Here is a 23,992-nt window from a genome sequence, read left to right as displayed (position 1 = left end):
AGATACACTTTATTATCTCAAGCAATTGCACAGAGGGAGAGAGTGCACTAGGACACAGGGTTTCCCCCACCTAGGCAGGTGTCTCTCAGATAAACAATTAGAGAAAGTATTTATACCTTTATTACAGACAATAATAAGCAACAACTGCATATTGTTTATACATATTCCTTCATGGTATCTTATTTTTCTTACCATTTCTCTTATAGTCGGCATTCTAGTCTTATCTAATACAAGGTCACAACAGCCTCTTTCACAGTTCTTTTCCACTCGCTTCGCACTATCCCCGCTTCTACAAATCTCGCATTATTAAAGCTAGAGTTAGCCTGACATCCTGCTCATTTCAGGCCTGCATCCAAATTCCCTTTATCTACTTCCACAGTTCTTAGAATCTGGTCTTATTTTTGCCCCTACAGTCTGTACCATAGCTCAAAATATAGGTACTGCAAAAAGGGCATTTAATGAGACTCTTCATCATTTTCTTCTGTAGTCAGAATAATAGTGGGATTGCTTAAATGTGTGGCTACAGACTGGAATAAATTGGAACATGAGATATTTTATATGAAATAATCATGCACTCCGCATGCTTATATATGTATGAATGAACATTCAGTAAAAAGAGCACAACTCAAATCTAGCTAGAAATATACAGAAGACACTTGATTTTCATACAGCACTGGGATAATAAGCAATAGAAAGAACTGTAAACAGAAGCGGGTTCTGTCTACTAGTATACTACCCTTTAAAAACAGGCTTTTCAATACTCCTAGAAGCCCGGAGGCCTTCTAATCAAGCAGGTGTCCTCCTGAAAACATGCTGATATATGCTTCACACCTAAAAATGTTAGTGGTTACATACACAGGCACACCCACCTAAACGATTTTAAGCTGTTCCCACACTCTTAGGAGAAATCCTATGATCCATGTACTCTTTTATTGCAATCTATTGAGTTTTTCTACAGTCTTCCTTTTTTCCTTGCAGGAATATGTAAGTTGATGAGGACTTCCTGTTTTGGCATTCTCAACTCCCATTGAATCTAATGGAGTGGGTCCTAAATGTCTAAGAATAATCTCCCGTGAGTTTTGACTCACAAAGTAATATTTGGTTCCGATTGAGTGTTGTGATTATTATTATTTTTATTTGTATTGTGTTAGCTCCAGTCCTGGACAAGGACTCAGTTGTGCTAGGCACTGTACAAACACAGAACATGTTTCGAGCACTGTAATATTGTAACATCCCTTTGAGTTTACAGAGCTAAAAATGTGAAGTGACTGAGAGGATGCCTTGAACAATCTAAGCTACTTAGCCTCTAACTGCTACATCTGAGCAGTTAGAGGCTAAGTTGCTTTGCATGACCATTGGCAGGTCAGAAAGTTTTCCCCGCCCACAGCTTTAATTTTGACGGCATTTACAACATTTTAACCAAACGACCAAGGAGTTGCAGGGGGATGAAGCGGGACTTCTGCCAGAAGCCCAAATCCGCAAAGGCAGTTAGGCGCCTAACTCCCTTAAGATCTACATATCTTTAAGAATCTGGGCCAGCGTTGGAAAAACAAAGACCAAAACTGTTAACAGGAGCCCATGATTTTGGGTGCCCAACCGGGAAAGTCTCGGCCTCACTCTCAGAATTGCTGGCCCAGGTAGTTGGTTAAATACGTATCCAGAAGTGTTGAGCAGCAGCTGTTCGTTCTGCCATCAGATGCCCCGCGCCAGGGTAAAAAGAGCCCAAAGTGTGGGGGTTTGTGCCAGTCAGCTCTGAGCTGGGACTGTCCCACCAACTCTGCACTGTCCTGACTCCACTACATTAAACTGTTACATGCACGCGGTTAGTTATACTGTTGCCTTTAACAACATCCCAGTAAAAGTCGAGTAATTTTTTTCCATTCTAAATCGGTATTTCTTGGAATTCCCTTCAGCTTCAAATTTGAAAGACCAGGTCTCTGCTCAACAGGCATTTATTTTTATAGTATGTAAAGGGGGGGGGGGAAAGAAGGCTACTTGGCTGTTTTCAAATTAGAGGTAAATGAAATATTTATGGAATTCTAGTTTCAGACCAATATCTGGTCACATCGGACCAAACGTAGTTGATATTTTAAAACCATCATTTTGCAGGGACTTACCACGTGGGCTAGAACAGTGCATCTGCCTCTTGGTATCTTAAAAATAAAGACAGAAAGTACCCAAAATATTATTGCATCTGTGAGTGATATTATTTAGTCTACGAAAAGTTAATACACTTCCTCTCTTGGAGTCCACTTCTGCTCTTAGTATGGGGAAAATATGGCAAAACTTCAGTTCATTCCAGTGGGAGTAAGATTTGAGTCCTTAATTCAGGATTCCTTTCAGCAATGATCTGCCCAATCTTTAGTTTAATTTATGATTGAAGTACACAGAGGGCACAGACATTTTGTCTAAACTGAAAGGGATTAAAAAAAAATCTAAGCTACAAAACTGAAGGAAAGAGGTAGATAAAAATGATCAGGAGACAACACTACAAATATTACCTGCATGCTTACTTTACTTAAATTTCAATATTTCCTCTCTCGCAGAGGCAACACTGAAAGTTATGTTCACTTCTGTGACTTTGTGATCTCTACACATAAAGATAAACTTGGAACAGAAAAGATTAATGCTTGAACAGTTCTCCCGGATTGTGTTTTAAATACCCGGAATATCTTTCTAAGAATATGTGTATTCAAATAATGAAATAAATATTTAATAAAATAAAAGCCATTTAGATTGATACTGACTAAGAACTCTTTTGTGATATTGTCTCGGGTGTGTTTAATAGTATGTGGGAGTCTTTCACTTCTGCCTGATTTCTCCCTCAGTGCCGGGGGACAATTTATGACATCACTTTTGCTTGAGTAGGTCTCTTACAGTTTACAGAGATCTCCAGAGTTACAGCAACTTGACCTGGCAGCAACACGGTTGACGCTGGACTTCTGTCCATTCCAGGAAGCAAACTGAAGAAATATAGTAGAAAGAAGGGGGTTTTCTGGCTCTTCTTTAAAAAGTGAAGCAATCCATTATTTCATGAAACACATCTTCTCTGAGTTAAATTATTCACCTTCAGAGCTACTTAAGTGGATACTTATGAGTCAAAACCATTTAAACTGTGATTCTGTTTAAGGTCCATCAGTTGCTTTGGTTAGGGGCCTGATCCAAAGCCCGCTGACAACACTGAAAGTCTTTAATTTGACTTCAGAGGGAGTGGATCAGGCTGTATGGGAACATCTACATAGTGGCTGGAAATGCGTTAGTTTTGCTCAAGCTAGGCCTCAAAAATAGCAGTGTGGCCACAGTGACACCAGTGGCAGCTTGGGCCACCTCAGTATGTAACTAGGGGATTGGGCGGGAACGTACCTGGTGTGTGTATGCTACCCAGACTGGGAAGTACAGCTCCCAGCCGCTGTGCAAATGTACCCTTAGTGAGAAGAACAAACACTAAGCCAAGCCAATGAAACTTATGGGTAGGTAATGTCTGTGACAATGATGGATTTAACTGAAAGCCATGGTGAATTCCCATTTAATCCGGGATTGAACTACACTGCCTCCGGTAGATGCTTTTTACTATCTTCACGGTTCAGGTTCGAACCTCCAGTATTGTGCAGCAGTAGGGCACCTTTCATCTTTCCACTGAACATCTGTGCCCTGTTTGCTATTACCAACCCCCTGAGCCAAGTCTTTGCTAACATTCTGAAATATTTAAAAGCATTCGCTATTGTGCAGAAAGGATTCGGTGCCTTTTATTTTAGCAGATCAATAAATAAAAATACTCTCTGATAGAGTGGTGGAATTGCACCTATGTACGGAGTGTATCTCAGTGAAAATAAGTCATTTAAAATTAACGGCAATCGGAAAACAGATACTTTAAATGAGTGTCGATGTACATCTGCCTATTTACAAAAGAACCAAAGGTATCCTATTAATATGAACAAGCAAAGCCAGGTTTTTGGAATGATTGCTGCACTTTTGTGAGCAGAGAAGAAATATGTAGCAGAATATTAAATGCAGATGAAGAGAAAATGACAAACATCTGTTAAGACGTGTGAAAGAACCATTTGTGTACACAGAGTTTTGAAGTATTTCTAGAATAGCTACCAAGTGTGTTTGCCAGGCTAGCTTTCCTCTCACTACACATGCTCTGCTGGATAGGTAATCATTTGTGATGATTTACAACCTCGTTACAAGTATGCAGCAACACCGTAAACGGATGCTTAACTCCTGACATGCATTTTTGTTGCTCTGATGCAACGAGTCTTTGGCGTCCAAACGGATGCTTTCACTTCACCTTTGTTCAGAGTCATGTACAACAGAGTTATACATTTCCTGAGCTCTGTAAGAGTTTAGATCCCTGGGCTGTCACTCTCCATTCATTCTGGACTGCTCTATTTTCCTTTATGTTCCTCTTTCAGAAACGTCAGTCTCTCTGTTTCAGTGTCCGAGACTGGCCGGAAGACCAGCTTATAGTATGATGACACCATGAGTTGTGTTGACTTGATAAAACTGCCCTGTGCAGAGGGGCCAGCCTGAGACTAATGCATCCATTAAGTCTCACTTAAGCCCTGTTTTGAGAGAGAGAAGCCATGTCTACATCACAGAGCCTTAGCCAGCATAGCTATAGCGGAACAACTATGTGGCAGAGCTCCCGAGCATAGATGCAGCATGAGCTGACAGAAGAACTCCTTCCCACCTCCCCAGACAACATTAGCTATGCTGACAGAAGCACTCATCTGTCAGTACAGTTGTGTTTCAATGGGCGTTCTACCAGCCTAGCTGTACCCCTTGGGGCGTGAGTGTGATTTTTCAGACTCCTAGCTGACATAGCTATGCTGGCAAAACTGGTGTAGACCAGGCCTCTGCACACACAGCTTGTATCCACTGTAACTACACTGGTAACCCCCTCATGGGGATGCAGTTTGAGGTACACATATGCTTATGCTGGTTTCACATATTTCTGCATGGGAAGGGGAATGAGCTATACTAGTGTAACCTATGCCAGTTTAGTGTGGCACTCTGTCCTCTCTGGGGGTGGCTAAGCCACATAGTGACTGAGTGGTGGAAGTGAGCTGGGTAAGCCTCTGGAGCTCAGGATGAGCTTCTCTGTTTTGGGGGAGTATTTAACTCACACCAAGTGGGCATGGGCTACACCAGCATACGGCACATTTAGACCAGTGTAACTCCAGCTACACAAGGGGTTGTACCGGTATAACTAATTTGGTAAAAGAATCATGCCCCTAACCCAAATAGTTATACAGGTACAAATATTATGTGTAGACCTAAGTGAATCTTCAGGGCTGCTTCTGCTGACCCCTGCACAGGGTTAGTCTCATCTTATGTTAGTTGTGTTGCAGCTTTGTGATGCTCTCAGGTTGTTCCCAGTATTAGGGGTGAATATTAGGGCCCCATTGAACTCGATGACAAAACTCCCTTTGAGTTCTGTGGGACCAGGCTTTCTGCGTGGGTCTTTCTGGGGCTGCTGAGTATTTCTCTGCATGCCAATATGCCAGAGCTATTTTGACTCTGTGAGTAGGACATTTTCTGCAATTTGTAATTCAATTGAAAATTTGCCGGTCAGCTATATTATATGGTCCAAGAAGATTCCACTGTTGATAATCAACACACACTTGAGCGAGCTGGAATTAAGGAAGCACACAAAAGCATGAACAATGCTGAAAGGGAGAATGAAGAGTGCTAAACATATAAGTGGAATTACAGCTTCACAGCTGCACTAATTGCCCCAAATACAAAGAATCAAATCAAAACAAAACCCAGCCTCTTTAGATCAAAGAAAGTTAACCTTCATATTTCAGGTTACTCTCCCTCCAAATGATAACATAATCTTGAGAAACCTAGTTAGCTTGTTATACTGTAATTATTATGTTCTGTGAATTGATTACAGTTTATCACTCCAAGCATAATAAATATAAACCCAGAACAGTAATAGATATGTTATATTTAGAACAAAATTTGGCTCTCGTATATTGTTTTCATACTGGAGTGATGCCAAGGTTAATCTACCATAATTGTGTCTATCACCAGGTTTTAGTATAAATAAAGCAGACAGCCCTGGAATTGTTGATATAATTCTTTCATTAACATCTTGATGCCACCATAGAGCCTGGCTCCTGCTGTACTATACCAGGTCTCATTTTTCATGGATTAGGCCAGGAGTTACTGAATTACTCAGTAATGTAATTGTGTTTTGAGGAAGTCAGTGAACATTTTCCCTTCACTCAAATTCTGTTACTCCTAATAAAGTTTTGGGGATAGAGATAGAATTGATACAAGTTCAGTTTATTTCTTCTCTTACCCACAAGAGCCACTAGATCTGTAAACCACAATGCGGAGCGTTGTAAAGAAAAAGAGAAGGCTGAACAGAGGAAGAAAGCTTTTGCAAACTGAGACTCATTACTAAAGGCCTGAATTTCAGCACTGCTGAGCACCCCAATTGATGTCAATGGGAGCTACCAGTCCTCAGCACCTCTGAAAATCCAGGTATGAGCTAACAAAAAGTAATGTTGGACTGTCCTGGATTTGGGTTTGTGTTGTGGCTCGGCTGCTTAAATCACAATGTAAAATAGTGCCTTTCCAATGGCCTGATGAGTTGCTGGTGGCCAGTACTTGCTTCATTCCCAAACTGTTTACTGTTGCATGAAGACTCGGAACACCTGTGCATTTTGCGACTTGATGCCTGGCCAGAGCAAACAGGACAGGTGATGAGTAGGATGAGGATTGTTTGACCGAACAGAGCTTCAGGTGTTTCTATTTTAGGGAAATGTGGTGATGGAGTTTTGAAAGAGGCCACAGGTGTTTGCTCTTGGCTGTGAAGCTCCATTTTGGGTCATCTGGAGAGGGATGATTGGTCAGAACCTATTAGGGATTGGGTTAAGGACTACAAAGCTGGTCTCTAGGTGTGGGGCATTCACTTTAGCTAGGGAGTTTAGGTTAGTAATAAACCTCTTTCAGACCTGAGCAGTTCATTTTTGTGTGGAAGTTTAATGTACCTCAGGAGCTCACTTTGGTTGGGGAGTGTGGCATAGTTTAGATGCTCACTCTGCCTTAGAATGAGGATTTATCTCTGAAGCTTAACTCCAGGCTGGGAGTTTAGTTATCATTATTAATCATATTTATGATTGCAGTGCTTGAGGGAAAGCCAAGAATGGGAGCCTCATTGGGCTAGGCACTGTACACACAGAGCCTGGTGCTCACTCTAGCTGTAGGAGCATACTCCAGTCCTAAGCACTTCTTTTAGGGGACTCTTTACCCTTAATAGGGGAATTTTTAAAAGAGTCTATTTCTTATGAAGCTAGGATTTTGTAATTTAAATTAAATGTTTCCTATGAGATAGCGTATTTTAAAAAAAAAACCTTTAAAATTTTATTCCTGACTTTGTTCTTCCCCCTTCGCTGCCCTTTGGCAATGATGACCCAGAGATGATATGTTGATGAACAAACTGTTCAGAATACCGTTCATTGGAGCCCTATCAAGTTTTCTCATGATATTAAATCAGAAAAATGTTAAACCACAAGCTCTCTAGCCATTACATTAACATTATAAGAAATGGATAAGTGGGTTCTGTAGCTAATAAAAGTTATCATTTATATGACACCTTTAACTCAAAGACCTTTACAAAATATTTACTATTGGAGGCTGGCCACACCTCAGTAAGGAAATGATCCCTGTTTTGCAGATAAACAAATTGCCCCAAGATGTCAAAGGACTTCAGTGATAAGATAGGAGCAGACATCAGGGCTTGGATTCTCAGCTAAACCACACTCAGGTTCCGTCTTCTCTGGCTTGCTACCTGACTTAGTTGGAACCTTATCACTGGAAGTGTATTTGACAGTGGTTCCAGCTAGGAAATGATAAATAGCATGCTTTTGCCAGCCAGCATAGCAAGAGACAGACCCCTGTCTTACACTGGGATGTGCTAGCACAGACTTCAGTGCAGCTCTGCAATGCAGGAATTAAAACAGCATTTCTAAACAGTGTGACAATGCCATCACAGCTTGGCTCTGGCTGGCCAAAGTGTATTGGAAACCATGTTAGCTTACATACAGCTGAAAGATAGTTCCAGCTAAAACTGCTAAAAGCCCGGTGTAGACATCCCATGGGCAATGCATGCAACGCTTTAAGTAATAGAATTATTTAATAAGAGAACACAGATTTATGACAATTGTTGTGCATCAATATAGTAATGAATAGCACATGGGGGGGGGGGGAACAATGAAACTAAGGTCAAGCCTGAAGCACCCGTGAGGCCCCTTGACTCTTTCAATAGGATTAACTTACTTCTCATGGGCTTGGATTTAGGCATAAAGGACAAATTCATATTTTCAGTCCTTAGTCCCCTTCTGAAAAACATCTGCATGCCTGGAGTGGTTGAATCAGGCAAATTACTATGTAGGAAGTTTTAAAACAAGCCCTAACCAAAAGAATTTTTGGTGTGGTCGTACTGGTGTATCAGACAATCGCAAACGATTAGATTGAAGAACACATTTTTAAAAAATATTCAGGAACAGCCATCCTGATTTTTAACTCTTTGCTTCCCTGCCTCATAGTAGGGTCTCCACATAGTGTTTATATATTGAACAGCAGTAGTGAAATTGTGGCTTACCACTGTATGCACCCTTTAGTAAATTCATGTTTTGCTAGCCAGGGATACAGTACCTGGTGAAAAACAAGGTCTCTGTCATCAGGAACAAGAGTTTAAAATGTCAATCACCACCACACAAGAACTGTGGAAACTGATCCTGGTATCATTGTTACAAACTACTGAGTTAGTCCTTAGAGATTTTATTTTAACAAAGCAATGAATGCCAACTCTTATTAAGTTAATGTGACTAAAAAGATTTGAGAGGTGTTTTCTCTCTACAGAATTACACGTGCCACTGAAATAATAAAAATAAAAAAGAATCAACTAGTAACTCAAATTCCTCAGGTTATTAGGCAGTGCATGGAAAAATTCCTTTCATGTGTTTTATGTTTTATCTGTGTGACCATAACTACTTATCTGAAATGAAGATAGTGAAGATGATGAAATCCTAATGACATATGTAAGTGGACTGTTGCGTCCTTACTAACAGTCAGTGGGGGTGTTTTGGCTGGCTAGCTCCCAGTACTAAAAGGGGAAGGGTCTATGGGAAATCAGGACCCTGAGACTGACAGTCCCCAGGAACAATGGGGAGAGGCCAATGCTCCAGGTCAGCCTGAATGACAGGGTGGGCAGGCTAATCAGGGAGTCAGGAGGCCAGGGAGGTCCCGTCCTGTGTGCGAGCAGGATTTGCCTGGGTCAGACAGAGTGGGGCCGAGCTAAGGAGAAAGGAGGGGCTCAAGCTGAGCTGGGGAGCAGAGCAGAGCTGTGCCAGATCCAGAGGGACCAGAAAAGCAGCCCAGAGAGAGCAGACCCTGTCCTGGGAGCAGAGCTGCAGCCCCAAAGCCAGAGGCACAGCCCAGAGAGAGCAGACTTGCCCTGGGAGCAGAGCTGCAGCAACCAGAGCCAGAGGGGCCAGAAAAGCAGCCCAGGGAGCTGGAGGCAGAGCAGCAGCAGCTGTGCTGAGACAGAGCCGTGGAGCTGGGGCTGGAGCAGTCCGGAGCTGGGTGCGGTGAGCAGCTGGGGAGTTCGAGGGGGACCCTGGGCAGCGGGCCCAGCACAGGGAGATGCCTCAGCCAAGAGGCTCTGCAGGCCAGGCTTGGATCGTAACCCCGACAGGGCGGGGGCGACACTGGGAAGAAGGGTCCTACCACTTAGAGCCTGATAGCATGTGGCCACCACCAGAGCAAGTGTCCAACCCACAGCATCCCTGCAGCACAGCCAGGGCCTGAGCAGGAGGCCTGGGACTTACAAGGAACAGACTGTGAACTGCCCTGACGTACCAGAGACAGTGTTTGCGATGTTCCCTGCCACAGAGCGGGTTGATGTGTTTCCTTTAACCTTTCCCATTATTCCTTATTCTTTTTAAAATTAATTGTTGATTAAATAACTTGCATTTGCTTTAACTTGTATGTAATGGTCAGTGGGTCAGAGAAGTGCCCAGTGCAGAGAGAGTACCCTGGAGCGGGGACACCCTAGCCCCTGTCCTAGGTGACCACAGCAGGGTTGGGGGTCAAGCCCCCCAGGAATCCTGGGCCCAGCCTTGTTGGGGTTACGAGGACTCTGGAAGGGGAGTCCTCAAGGGCAGGGAGGTCACTGGGTAAAGGAAGTGGGAGCATGGACTCAGATCTTTTCGCTAGCCCACTTCACCGGGGTAGTGCAGAAGCCAGGAAAGTTCCCCACAAGAGCGGGACTATTCCCCCGCTTACACATATATAAAAAATGAGGTGATAGGAGAAGGGTACTGAGAAAAGGTTAAATTCTTTATCAAATTAAGTCTACTAAAACTGTACTTGAAACATTTCAGGTTTGGTCTTTACCTTCTTAATTTGAGACACTAGTGTTTAAAATACGCACCATAAATATAGTCTGTTACTTGGTGCTGTTTGAAACCGGTTTGATTCCTCTTGCCTCTGCCTGCAAGAATTGAAACTGTTGTGCATTTTCACATCAGGTTACAAAACTGTCATTATTGGATGGTGGCTCAAGGGCTCCTGTGAAATAAGTTGGAGGTCTCAATTCGTGTCATATTGGAGAGGAGTCTACAACACAAAACCAATTGCCACAGATGGCCATGACTGGTCTTTCCTCCTACCTGTAACATTGGGAGTCCCATCAAAGAGACCACGGATTGAGTGCCCACAGTGTCTGAACTTCCCCCTCACCCTTAGATGTGGTTACTCGAAGTCAGAACTAAAGCCGATTAGTGGTGACAGAGCGAATGGAGCTGTCACTGCTGCTGTTGTCTGTGTTCAATGGTTTCTGGGGCAAGGATGAGTGACTGGCTCTATAGAGAAAATCTGGGGGGAAATGGGAGAGTGATTTAGAAATGCTGCCTTGCTATTTTTTTCCAGGGAAATTCTATTGCTTTGCCTTTTGAAAGAAAGAAAGAGAAAGAAAGAAAGAGTTGTTGTTGTGGGTTGTTGGGGTTTTTTTTGGAGTTTTTTACTTGTAAAAACTGTCTCATTGCACAGAACAGCAAACTGTTACAGGTAAAAATCCCAAATCTTGTTCCTTCTGCAAACTTGATGAAAATAGCTTATAGTATGAATAGTTTTTTTAGGACTCTTCTCCACATTAGGAATGTCTCCTATCAAGTTATCATCAAGAAGACACTGTCACTACATACTGTTATCCAAATCCACTCACTTTGCCATGTACCCATATATACCTGATGGGAAAGTACATCTGGGAAAGCACAATACCATCTCTCTGTAGAAAAGATCATAAATATAAAAGGGAAAATATATGTGATGCTGGAAGTAATTAAACAGCAGCAGAATTGATCTCTAAACCTCATTCTGTCTAGATGCTTACTTGGTTGACTGATAATAAGCTGTTCATTTCTGCCTCCAAGCCTTATCTCTCCTTGTGTACTTCTGAATTTTGTACATCCTGTCAACTTCTAGATAAGAAGGGAGAGCAAATAACAAAGCCCATGCACATCAGTATGCATCTATTCTAGGAACTACAAATCTGACAACATACCTGTTTACACTATTACAAAGAATTTGATGTTAAGATCATTTACTGAATTGGAATCACAGGGTGTGGAGGTGGAAACCATTTGGTCTGATTATACAGTGGAGGGGACCATCTGTATGAGAGATCCTCCATCCCACAGAGAGACGGGTCAAGAGCCTGAGCGGCACTTTTCACCTGGAGTGCCCTCTGCAGGTCTGGAGCTCCTTGCATGAGAGGGAGAGTAGGCAAAAGAGGCCTATTGCCCCCCCCATGGGAGGACAGCCAAAAGGACTGATATATCCTTAGGGCTTGATCCAAAGTCCACTGAACTCCTCCCTTCAGCCCTAGGTCAATCTGACATCTGTTGGGTATCCTGTAGCCAGTCGGTGCAACCCCAAGAGAGGACAGTGCAGACCAGCAAAGGGAAGCAGCCAGGGTAACCTGCGGATTCTATGTATTCCCTTGGCATCCTCAGCAGGTATTTTCTATCAGTATTTAATAACAGCTATTATTTATTGTAGGAATACTTTTACAGCCCCCAAAGTTGTGCTAAGTGCCCCACAGAGGCCTGTTAAAAGGATAAGGTTCATGTCATGAAGATCTTCATCTCATTTTAGACACAGTGCCATAAGAATGTGACAAACCGTTAAGGCAAAGGATGGAGATGGACAAGGGTTACAGTAACAAGATCCTGTGGTGACCTAGTATTTGGCACATGTTACAGCTTGATGACACTTTAATTTCCTCTGGAAATAACTTTGTGGGTCTCAGTTATACATGTGGCAGACTTGAGCAGAGGCGTGGGCTTGGGTGGATCACGGCCCCATCCAATAGCACCCAGGCCCATCTAAATCTGAGCCTGTGTGAATGCCAAGCTTAAGTACATTTATTAACTGCCTTTTTTTGAACCATGCACTTTAGGGTGGGATCTCAGGTAGTGGACATTGCCTGTCCATCATAAGTTGGGGCCCATGCAAATTTCCATTCGTAGCTACACCACTGGATTACGGTGACTGCAGAGACGTGAGTCGAGCTGATTAATAGCTGTGTAACTAATCATGTAACATGCCCCTCAAATTCCAAAAATAGAACTTAATAAACATCACATAAACATGCATCAGATTAAAGTACTCTTTTTAATTCTGAGTGTTCTAGTTTACAATAAACAAGGGTTCTGTGTCTATCTTCATACATAAATATTTATAGCAGGGTTGGTGGCTACTGGTTAAATGTCAAAGTTTGTTATTCTCAGCATTTCTAGACCTAATCAACCATAGATCTGCATGTGTTTTTAATACATGATGGCTTTCTACTGCTGGAAGATTTTGGACTAAGGTCAACTGTCTGAAATGCTTCTAGAAAAAAAGAAAACTTTGAACAGCTTCATGTTTAGCTAGTTCCAAAATGGATGATAACAAGAGGTAATTCTGACAAAGATTCCTGAGAGCGGATACAGTGCATGCAAAAATAATGCTGGGAATAATTTCAGATAATCTTGTGGCTAGTCCCTCTGATGGAGACACAGAGAAATAGATATACACATGCCTTCCTGCTGATTTTAAAAGTTTGATTCAGATGCTACCAAAAGAGAGTGTGCAGAAATGTATTGCATTTTATCCGTCATAAAAACAATCAAGAGTGAAAAATACAAAATACACTGTTACCCTCTGCCTGACTCTATAGGGGTCTCACTCTGCAAAGACTAAAGGGGAAGTTTTCAAAGGCACAAAGAGCACTGTCAGTAGGAATTAGATACCTAACTTCCATTTGTGCCTTTGGAAATCTCCTCCTTTAATATGTGGGACTACTCATGTGCATACAGTTACTCGTGTAAATCTTTGCAGGATTTGGCCATTTAAATTATAAACTGTTTTGATCAAGGAATGTGTCCATGTGTTTCTTTTGTAACACTGTCCTACGAAGAACTAGTAATTATCCTTGTAAAAAACCTTATAAGACAACCTTATGTCACAAGGTTTTCTGCCCGTTATCTAGACCACAGAGCTTCATATAAACTTTGATATTTATATGAACTGAGTCACCCGGATTTTGATGCTATTATAGTGTCTCTTCCCTTCCGCACCCCATGAAAAGCCCACCTATATAGACGGCACTCAGACATGTACACACATACAAAGCTCTCATCAGCTGGAGAATAGCTTGTTCCTATGGGTTTGATCCTAGGCATTCTGTGCATGACCCTACAGAATGGGATGAAATGTACTATCGTATGTCTGTGCTCTTGGAGTTATTAAGAGAATCAGTTCAGAGGCTTTGGAGTCAGACACAATCAATGGCACTGAGCAGTGTGAGGGTGGGCCTCCATGTTGAAATCCTGGCCTCATCAAAGTCCTTGGGAGTTTTGCCATTGGTTTCAGTGAAGTCGGATTTTACCTATATTTTTGTGTAATGACAAAGTCAAGCAGCCATCATCACACTTTCTAAGTTATGTTCAGTTAGAAAGATGCTGCAAGAGCAGAAAGATCAGAAAATTCTATGTTTCCCATGAAAGAAAATTGTAATTGAATTTTGAACAATTTTAATTTGATAATCCATGATTATGAAATATATTCATTAGCAAAGATATGAAGTCGTCTGATTTTCTAAGTAGTAGATTTTTGGAATTTTAATCTGAAGCAGATTTTCAAACTTTGAAAACAGGAAAATATACCCATTCTGGGCAAGAACCACTGGGAGGGATTGGGGAGGGCAAACCGCAAGCAGTTTCCTTCTCATCCAGGCCTTTTATTTACAATTGGATTCAGATGCCCTGTGTTCAAACTGCAAGTGGTTCTGTATTTGGGTTCTCTTGTTATGCTCAATGTCATTACTGCCAGTTAGAATCCCTCTAGGACCAAGAGATAAAGCTGAGCAGAAGTGCAGACAGCAAACAAAACATTCAATTTTTTTCTAAGTAGAAAAATTACAGCTTTAGTATTGTTAACCCTCTTTTGGCACTTGAGAGCATAATAATCACAATTAATAGAATTAATGACTAGCTTTTTAAACTAGGGATTTGAATCCAAGAACTTCTCAGGTAAACATTCTGCTTTTAGCTTTTAACCTTTCATTTCTGAAAAATGCCTTGCCCAGAATGACAGAAATATTAATACTGTAGGTCAAATAACATGATTTGATATCACAATCAGAAGATGACATAAAATGGCTGCTTATGTTATAATGCATAACGTGAGCCTGCTCCCATTAATGTCAAAAGCAAAACCTGCACCGAGTTCCAGAGGAACAGGGTTGGGCCTATGATTTTTACTCCCACCCAATATGTCCAATTTCAGACCAAAATTACAAGAATTTTATCTCGCAGGCTATTCACATTGCTTTTATCTTCAGAACACTCTCCTCTGTACAGTGATACTTGAGTTACTTGCACAGTTTGGCACATCCTTGTTCCTTCTTTTAGCTTGAGAGCACACAGACACAGTCCTGTCATGAGCAGAATGCAACAGGTAATAAATTATGCTGAGCATGGAAACAAATTTCCACAGCTTTCCATAACTTGTTTGGACTTGTTCATATTGCCCTTGGCTTCTTTAGTACATTGTCACAAGAGCCAAATTCCTATGGAGTCTTACAAGCAACTGCTACAGAAATGAGAGTTTCATGACAGAAGAAATTAACAGCAACTGAGAGTAGGAGTAACTCATGATGTATGAAGAAAAGGAGTACTTGTGGCACCTTAGAGACTAACCAATTTATTTGAGCATAAGCTTTCGTGAGCTACAGCTCACTTCATGCCATTTTGATTTGTTTGTTTTGCTGTTTGCTCATTGACCAAAGAGGTATCCTTGACAACAGATGGAAAACCAGTCACAGTATTATCATCCTAGGACTTCAGTGAGGATCAGGGTCACATTGTACTAGGTGCTGCATAAACACATAGACACATTCTCTTCCCAGAAGATCTTTCAATCTTGTTTAAGGCAAGAAACTGATGGAGGGTAGGGAAAAGGGATACAGCATCCAAGCAAAGTGGTTGGGGCAACACATGGCTTCTTAACTTCAGATCTTTTAAAAACCTCTTTATATAGGCAGTGATGAGCTGCCAAAATCTGAAGAACCGGTTCCTTCAGTTGCTCCGGGTTTTTGGCAGCAGGTCCTTCACTAGCTCCGGGTCTTTGGTGGCACTGAAATACCTGCTGCTGAAGTGCCGCCGAAGAGCCGGGGCGTGTGAAGGGCCCGCCACCGAAGACCCGAAGCGCCGCTGGGTGAGTGAAAATTAAAAAGGGATTCTCAGCCAGGGGAGCCTCCCCAGCCAGGAATTCAGGAGGGCCGGACAGGATGGTTCTGCTGGCCGGATGTGGCCTGCGGGCCAGAGTTTGCCTACCCCTTTAACAACTGGTTCTAAACCGGCTTCAAAATTTAACAACCGGTTTGCGTGAACCGGCTCCAGCTCACCACTGTATATAGGGTTTATATATATATATATATATTACAAAAGGTAGTTCCAGGGTTGCTTTTTGGGACTGAGATTTCAGGGTTGAATGAGGAGAGAAAGGAAGGATGGTGGGTAAAGGAAATCTGAAGAGGAAGGAAATATAAAGGAGGCAGGGGACAGAGAAAAAAAGGAAAGAGAAAAATTATGGAGTGAGATTGGGCAGCTGAAAAGTTGCAGTGACAGGAGAGGGTTGGAATGAAGAGGGACCAACCATCAGTGGTAAATTTCTTTTGTATCTGATGTATTCAGCTGTATAACAGTCACAGGAAGGAAGTGGTTGCAGCCCCAGCTTTTGGAATGCTTAAAACCAGACTGGACAAAACGCTCGAAAATAACTGTGAAGGCCTACCCTCGAAGTGACGGGTCAGGGAGAGGTGATTCAGCTCTGTCAGTGTGCAGACTCTTGACTGTAAAGTAGGAGGAAGATGATCAGATCAGTTATTAGAGCTGGTTGGAACACGTGTGTGTGTGTGTGTGTGTGTGTGTAGCGGGGAGGAGCAGGGTTCTGCAGAAAATTTGGACATTTTGATGAAAAATTAAAAAACCCAAAATGTGTAATTTCAGAGATACTGCTGCAGTGCCTCCTAGAAGTTGTAGTTTGGATTCCTCATGCGTCCATTCTCATCTCCATCTCCCACGATGCACTAGTGTCTCCCCTCTTGGTGCATCATGGGAATTCCATAGCTGCAATACATCAAAGGAGATGAAGTGTGGCTGGGGAACTTAGCCCAAAGGGGAAAATGGGGACACTAGGCAACTGAACTACAATTCCCATGAAGCACCACGGCAGTATATCTGAATTGAAATATTTCAGGTTTTGGCTGCAATATTTTGTTTTTTGGGTGTTCGGTTAAAAATTTTCTGTGGAAAGTAGACACTTGTTCAATGTTGAACCACCAATTTTCCATCAAAAACAATTTTGATGAAAAATTTTCAACCTAGCAGTTACCCCATAAATATAGTAATAATAAAAGAAAGACCCCTAAGTCTATGTAGCCTAGTGCAAACTTGCTAATTAGCAAAGGGGAATATAAACCTTCAGGATCAAAGCAGCTGTTGTTGTGAGTGGAATCAGGAGCAAAATACGGTGTTAGGAGAAAGGGGGTATGCAAGAATGAGAATAAAAATGGAAAGAAAACCATGCACGATATTTTGTTCTGTTTTATTTTAAAAAATCCTCTCAGTGCCATCACGTTAACTTTAAGAGGTATTAATTTTCTTTATATGGTCCCAACAATATAAATATTTAATGGTGTTAGATTACAGAGCAGTAACAGTAGATTAGCTCCAACCAATAGGATTTGAATTGGCCAGGTTCTTTGCATTTAGATAATTGCTACTGTGAAATGAATATCTTTTCACATGGCATACATTTAAAAAAATCTGTCTGTATTTCTTTCTAGGTCTTTCTCAGTGCACGGAAAGCGTAACTGCCTTTCTTACTCCCAGGGTTTCTGTCAGTATTTTAAAGAGATATGTTATGACAAACAGGATAATAGCTCCAGGTTATGTGGGTCGACAGCATTTAGACTTCTGATTATCACTACTGTTTAGTAGCTAAGGCAAACAATTGCATTGATTTGAAAAAGTGCAGATCTTTTTGGATATGAATTATCTTTGTAAACATGTTAAGGGATGATTGTTTTATTATACAATATATAGACCTTTCCTTTCTCCATTACATCCACTCTCAAGTAAGACGAGAGAGGAAAATATGGGATGTAGCATAGCAGTGAAACCTGAGGCCAAAATTTTCCAATTTGGATGTATAAAGTTAAAACCAATGGGAGTTGTGGGTGCTAAGTGCCTCTGAAAATTTAGATACCTAACTATGGATTTAGTCACCCAACCTCAACCCCCCCAGTTGGAAAATCTTGGCCTTAAGTTTATATTTACAACAAGTGAAGTATCATGTGGTAAAGTTTTTGGAACAGACCCCTGTGGAGGTCAAAGAGATCTGAGCTTTATGTGGGGATGAGGGGTATTCCGAAGCATGGACGCTGCAGAAAAGGTAATATAGCCCAGGTTGAATTCTCCACCGGTAACCGAGGTTCCTCTGCACATCGCGTCTGTGTCTCCCACTCCCTTCCAACACTGACATATACATAGGGCCTTCCATAGGTAAATGAATGAGAATGGTAGTGCTACCAAGAAAAGGGGATAGAGGGCCAGCCACCTTGATTGAGGCATCTTTTGCCACTTCTACCTGGGCCTGATTTTCCTTGGCCGTGCACCTCATACAGTCGTTTACACCTGTGCAGAGCCGCTGAAGAAATTCCTTTTCCTAATTGAGGAGAAGTCTACAAAATTCGTTGTATACAGTTCCATGCCCACCCATCTGTGATATATAACAAGCATATCAACACTACAGGGATCCAGGAGGAATATTCCACACTTATGTAACAGCATTACACAGTTGGGTAGATCTTTTCCCCACTTCTTCTGCACGATAAGCTTATTGACTGCTGCTGAAGCCAGGATATCAAGTATGACAAACCCTATTTTCCTATGTATTTTAAATTCAGCTTTCATTCCTCTTGGAATAGCAAATAGAATAATGGGAAAAAAAACAGACTGTGGTACCCACAGGAGCCATTTAATCCAACAGAACCAAAGAATGCCTCATCTGCTGCTTTTGGAAAGAACAATTTGACTCAGTTAATCAAATATAGTGGCAGAAGACCTTGCTCTAATGGGAAGCTAACAAGCACCTAGGGTGATAATTAATTAGCAGATAAAGAAATAAAACATGAAAAGCCTTGCAAGCAGAACAGGAAGCAAGAAATGACCTGAATTAGTAACTTGAATTAACTCCAAAGTTAATAGAACCAACCCACAAAGGGTAACTATTTGCACTAATTTTAAGTTGATTTAATCAAATTGTTTTGCTAAGTATGACAGCTCAAATGATGTCAGAAATCTTCAGTGTCCTAGACCTGTCTTTTAAATTCCTCTCCACTTTAGGAGCAAGCACTGCAAATGTCAGAGAAGCTTAAAATATTCGTTATGAAAATTCATCATTCCACTACAGAAATATTCATGGTGATTTTCTTGGTCAGTTTCACCAGGGCTTTGGGTAATCGCCAGCTGCATTATGCCACAAACTGCAATGAGTCAGTACATATAGATGAGTCAAAGTGAAATGTACAGGACTGTATATTTTCCTCCACCTTCAATTGAAAGCATGATTTGAAAATTTTATGTTGTTGGGTTCAAAACCTTTGTTGTCCCATGTGACATTTGATGCTGAATATTACATACGTGACTCAACAGCACTAGTGAGTCTCACGCACACATTGAGGTTTCACCTATGCTTTCTTATTCTGTATTGAGCCAAAATGGGCCAGAACCTCCGCTTCTGTAAATCAGTGCAGGTCCATTGGCTTCAGTGGTGCTACTCCAGTTTTCAGCAGTTGAGGATATGACCCAAAATGTTGAATCCTCTACTCTAAATTTTACTATTTTCTTTATCCTCTTTTCTAACTGATTAAATCAAAATACGTTTTCTAAGTTGTCAGGTCTTTCTTTGCAGATGCATTTAAAAGATCATATTGTATTCATCATTACAATGTCTTTAGCTGAAAAACTTGAATGAAGGCTGAATTGGATCTTTTAGTCAAACATCATATTTAGAAAAACCAATTTACTGGTCATTTCAGATTGCTTCAGGTTGATGTCTGGTATAAATTTTTAGCTTGGATGGACTTTTAATTTTTTTTTAATTAAAAAGTAGCTAGTACTATGTTTGAGATGTAATCTAAATACTCTGCAGAAAAGTGTAGTCTAAGCCTGTCTCAACTGACAAATGTAGCTACACATTTGATTAATTAAAATAAAAGGTGTACAGGGACTAACTATGCTCTCAGTCGGTTTCATTCATTACGATCTGCTTGCAGGCCCCAGACCAGTTGTTTGCATCAGAATGAAAAGATAGATACCAAACATTCCAACTCACTCTTCTTTTCTGTCCTTCAGACCATGAATACCCATGGAGGCATTGCTGCTGACCCTTCCTTTGCCCAGATGGCCTTCCTAAAAAGAGAGAGACAGTTGGTGACATTGCATGAATATAACTCCGCTGCGTGGGGATGCTGCATCTAATGAGAGAATTCAGAAAACAGCTAGAGCATGAGTAGGTCAAATAGGTCACAAAAGCTATCCCGTGTTAACAGCTCCCAAGCTTTTGTGCTTGCTCCATGCATGCCTATTTCACATTACATGACCTTGCTTCTAGTCTTCACATAGTAAAGCATCAAGATGAGATATTAACATGATGATACCTGGCCCTCATATAGCTCTTTTCATCAGCAGCTGCATTCACAGTTGCACTGAAGTCAATGGCACTACTCCGATTTAGTCCAGCTGAGGATGTGGTCCATTTCCCAGTAAAACATTAAAATGCATTGCAGCATTCATTTCTCTAATTCTACTGAATGAGTACCTGTTATACCAAAATACACTTAACCAAATGGCTTGCATGGATGTAAACACTAATAAATCCCCTCGGAGAAATTCATACAAGGGATGAATTCTGTTGGACGGATTCAGTTACATCCGTATTCTCTGCAGATTGAGATACATTTGATGGTTTTGGTTGTTTTTAAAGGACAATTCAAAATAATTTTATTGGAAAGGACATCTTAAGTTAAAAAGATGTTTCTCTCTTTGGGGAGTATGATCATTATTGCACTCTGTAGTAATTTGACATGGGAAGGTTAATAAATAATAGATACTTAGAAGGGGATTTTTTGGAGAAGTATTCTGATGTATTCATCCTTCAGAATGTTCCTAGTTTTGGACACATGCAGAACACAGGTATTAGTTTTCCCCTTTCTGCCTCATATCTGCATTTGGCCTTTCTCTAGGTTCCCCTTGTTATTGAAGTTGGCAGTAACTTTTTTTTTTTAAGATTGCCCTAAAGCCAATTGCAAAACTCTCATTGAAAGCAAGACATATTCAACAAAAATGCCAAAATATAGTTTAATGAAAATAACTTTGAGAAAGAAGAGCCAGCCTAAAAGAGAGACGGAGAAGAGGAAGAGATGAACTTGGGGAAAATGTGGGAGACAAATAGATGTAAAGATTAACAATTTTCAGTAATTTAAGAATAAAAATGTTAAAAACCCTTCATCTGAAGTCAGGTTGCTTTAGAACCTTAGCTGTTCTGTTTAATTTTTTTTTCTCCTAACAGGCTGGGAAAGTTCAGAGTACAGCTGCATACCCAGCCGGCTGTAGTATCAAAAGCAAATCAGAATCCAAATATAAAGCTTTGATTGCAAGTTCAAAAATACAAATCCTTAAGAGGTTTGACCAGCTTTAAAATTGGGACCCTTTTCCGTTTACTCCAGTAAGTACAAAGTTATTGCACAGCTGTTGAAGTGTAACTTTTCTTGCAGATACAGTGAATGGAAGCTTTTAAAAAAAATAAAATTATACTTAATTTTATTTTGGGAAGAGACAGAAACCTCCAAAAATCCCATATCCCTGGAGGCTGGCATGGTAGTCAAATAGCCAACACATTGTGTTCCGTGTGAATGATCCATGAATAGGTTTTAAGTTCTCAAGGTTGTGCAATTCTCTCTGTCCGTGGGTGAAAGGAACATCTTGTGTTACTTGAATGGCCTTACTCAGTCAGGCTCAGTAGTGGTATTAACAAGCTTTGAAGGCAGTGGTGTCCGGTGCCCACTTGATGGATTTGTGCATGCAAATACAGGGGCACTTGCAAATTTGCACTCAGCTTCTTTCTTTTCCTCATCTGTGTACTTATATTGCCTCCATCACCATAATGTCTGACACCTCCCAGGTATTTATCCTCACAGTACCCCTGTGAGGGAGGGAATTATCATCATCCCCAATTTACCTACAGGGAACAAAGGTGCAGAGAAACTAAATGATTTGCCCAAGGTCCCACAGGCAGTCTGTGACAGGAAGGGAGCTGATGCCATTGAACTCCGGGGTTCCCAGTCCACTGCCTCAACTGCAAGATTATCCTTCCTCACCTCTGAATGTAATCTGTGCTTGGTGAGACGAGCCATAGACAATTTTTATTCTGGTCATTTGCTCCTTCACACAGCATGAGGGTGTGTATTACAGATGTTAAAACACAGCTGTTTACTCCTCTTCCTAGTAAGTCATCTGAGTATTCCCCTGGTAGTTTATTGAAATTCTAATGTCTGCTGGCAAAATTTTATAACTTTTATTAACATAATTAGTCATGGTGCCTGAGAAAATAAATGAAACACTCAAGCAAAAGGCAGACATCTCAGTTGTGGGTTCATTCTTGTCACCTTCACAGCTAGCATGTTGTTTTAGCCTTCATATTTAAAAATTAGACTTTTCTAATGGGATGTGGCAGTGAAACCAACAAGTTCTCATTTAGCACCAAACCTTCATTTTTAGATCAAGATTCATCCCAGTATTAAAAGGAAGTTGATATAAAACTTTTACGGGCTGATGCAACTTGCACTGAAGTCAACAGGAGCTAAATATTAAAATGTACTGTCATTTTCACAAAGACTTTAAGACAATGAGTGAAACGTTAGTGCAGAGAGGAGTCAATGCTAATTCGATAGCAGTTCTTCACTATATCAGCACCTTCCAGCTTCTAGGCTGCGAGAGGATGGGGGAGGACTGTAAAAATAAGGAGATCAAGAAGCTCAGAGCTGTGCGGAGAATTTAGTGTGAGGGAAAAGGGTGAAGTAACATTTCTTCAGTGATGTTTTGCAGTTGATATTCCAATTCACTGTAAAAGAGTTAACTGTAAAAAATTATGTCCGGTAGCATGGACCTAACTCAGACATCCGGGATGCAGACTTGTCTCTCTTGCTTTCTGTGATAGGATGAAAAGGCTTTAGATTTTGATCCCATTTCTTTATTTCTTGTTCATGTATTGTGAAAGGGACAAGGACTTATTAGCAGGGATGGGGCTGAACCAAAATGTCACAACTTGAACATGCCTCAGTTTGGGGGACATTTATGCCTAGATTTGACACTTGTGGATCTGTGGCCATTTCTATCGCTGACTCTGCAACTTTTCTTTTTTAGGTGACACGATGGCCCAAATATTTTTGTAAATCTGCTGAAGTTCCCTAGAAGATTGACTTTTTCCCTCTGAAAACTCTCCTGGTAAAAAGCAATAAGGTCGACTATTTCTTTATAATTTCAATTAATTTGGAGGAGTTGGGGCTTGTAATTATCTTGTGTGTCCTTAATTTTATTTAAACAAAGCCAACAGTACATCAGCAATGGTAGAAGCTAGGGTCTATTTACAGCTTTTACATTTGGCTGTTGGGTCAGTGAAAATGGAACCTGAAATAGAGCTGGTAAGAAAATTTTTTAACAAAATGTTTTTTCACCAGAACCATATTTCAATTGGGAAGGTCTCTCAGATCCAGAATGGAATTTCTGGTCAAAATCAGATGAAGACAGAGCCCTGCCAAAGAAGCCAATAACACAGGGTTAGGGAACTCACCTATGATGTAGGAGAGCCAGGTTTAAGCCCCTGCTCTGTCTGATTTGGATCAGTGACTTGAACCTAGGTCCTGAAATCCTCCGTGAGTGCCCTAACAAATGCCAAAGCCTTGGGGAAAAAAATTTGTAAACCAGAGTTCTTGCTTTCCAAAGAGCCCTGGTCCAAAGTTTTATTCCTTCTATTGTTACCACATATTCAACATTTGCACAACTGCTAAAATAAACCACTCCCAAATATATGTGGGTATGTTGTTTCCTGTCTTGGCATATCCGTGGTTTGCGCTTTGATCTATTACATAACACAGTATAGTGGTTCAGCAATAATTCCACTTCTTTGCCTTCTGTGCATCGTCAGAAGGGACAAGAGTATGAAGCCGGCAGAGGGCCAGACATTGGTAATTGGTCAAGGAAATTAGCATTGGTTCCACTGCTGGGGGAAGAAGGCTGAAGCCTGTTGAGATAGACATTGGATGTCCCAAGATTCTTGGGCTGCAGTCCTGGCCCCACTC

At 41.2% G+C, this 23,992-nt stretch overlaps 2 long non-coding RNA genes across 3 annotated transcripts in view; one reads left to right on the top strand and one right to left on the bottom strand.

Annotated features, from left to right (window-relative positions):
- The window catches only part of LOC141991960 (uncharacterized), a 66,045-nt gene that overhangs the window by 3,512 nt on the left and 38,541 nt on the right, over positions 1-23,992 (bottom strand). The window contains exons 3-5 of one of the 2 annotated variants that reach the window (XR_012640501.1): positions 19,969-20,045; positions 16,363-16,420; positions 14,792-15,001 (exon numbers count right to left, since the gene is read on the bottom strand). This is a non-coding gene — a long non-coding RNA (uncharacterized LOC141991960). Of the gene's footprint in view, positions 1-14,791; positions 15,002-16,362; positions 16,421-19,968; positions 20,046-23,992 lie in introns of those variants that run through there. The other variant, XR_012640500.1, reaches the window with a different exon arrangement.
- Positions 6,091-23,073, top strand: LOC141991961 (uncharacterized). The gene is made up of 3 exons (XR_012640502.1): positions 6,091-6,498; positions 19,989-20,145; positions 23,058-23,073. It is a non-coding gene; the product is annotated as an uncharacterized LOC141991961 (long non-coding RNA).

Source organism: Natator depressus, chromosome 8 (assembly GCF_965152275.1).
Source record: "Natator depressus isolate rNatDep1 chromosome 8, rNatDep2.hap1, whole genome shotgun sequence".
Lineage (NCBI taxonomy): Eukaryota > Metazoa > Chordata > Testudines > Cheloniidae > Natator > Natator depressus.
Note: the sequence above shows the minus strand (reverse complement) of the source record. Positions and strands in the feature narration are given on the sequence as shown.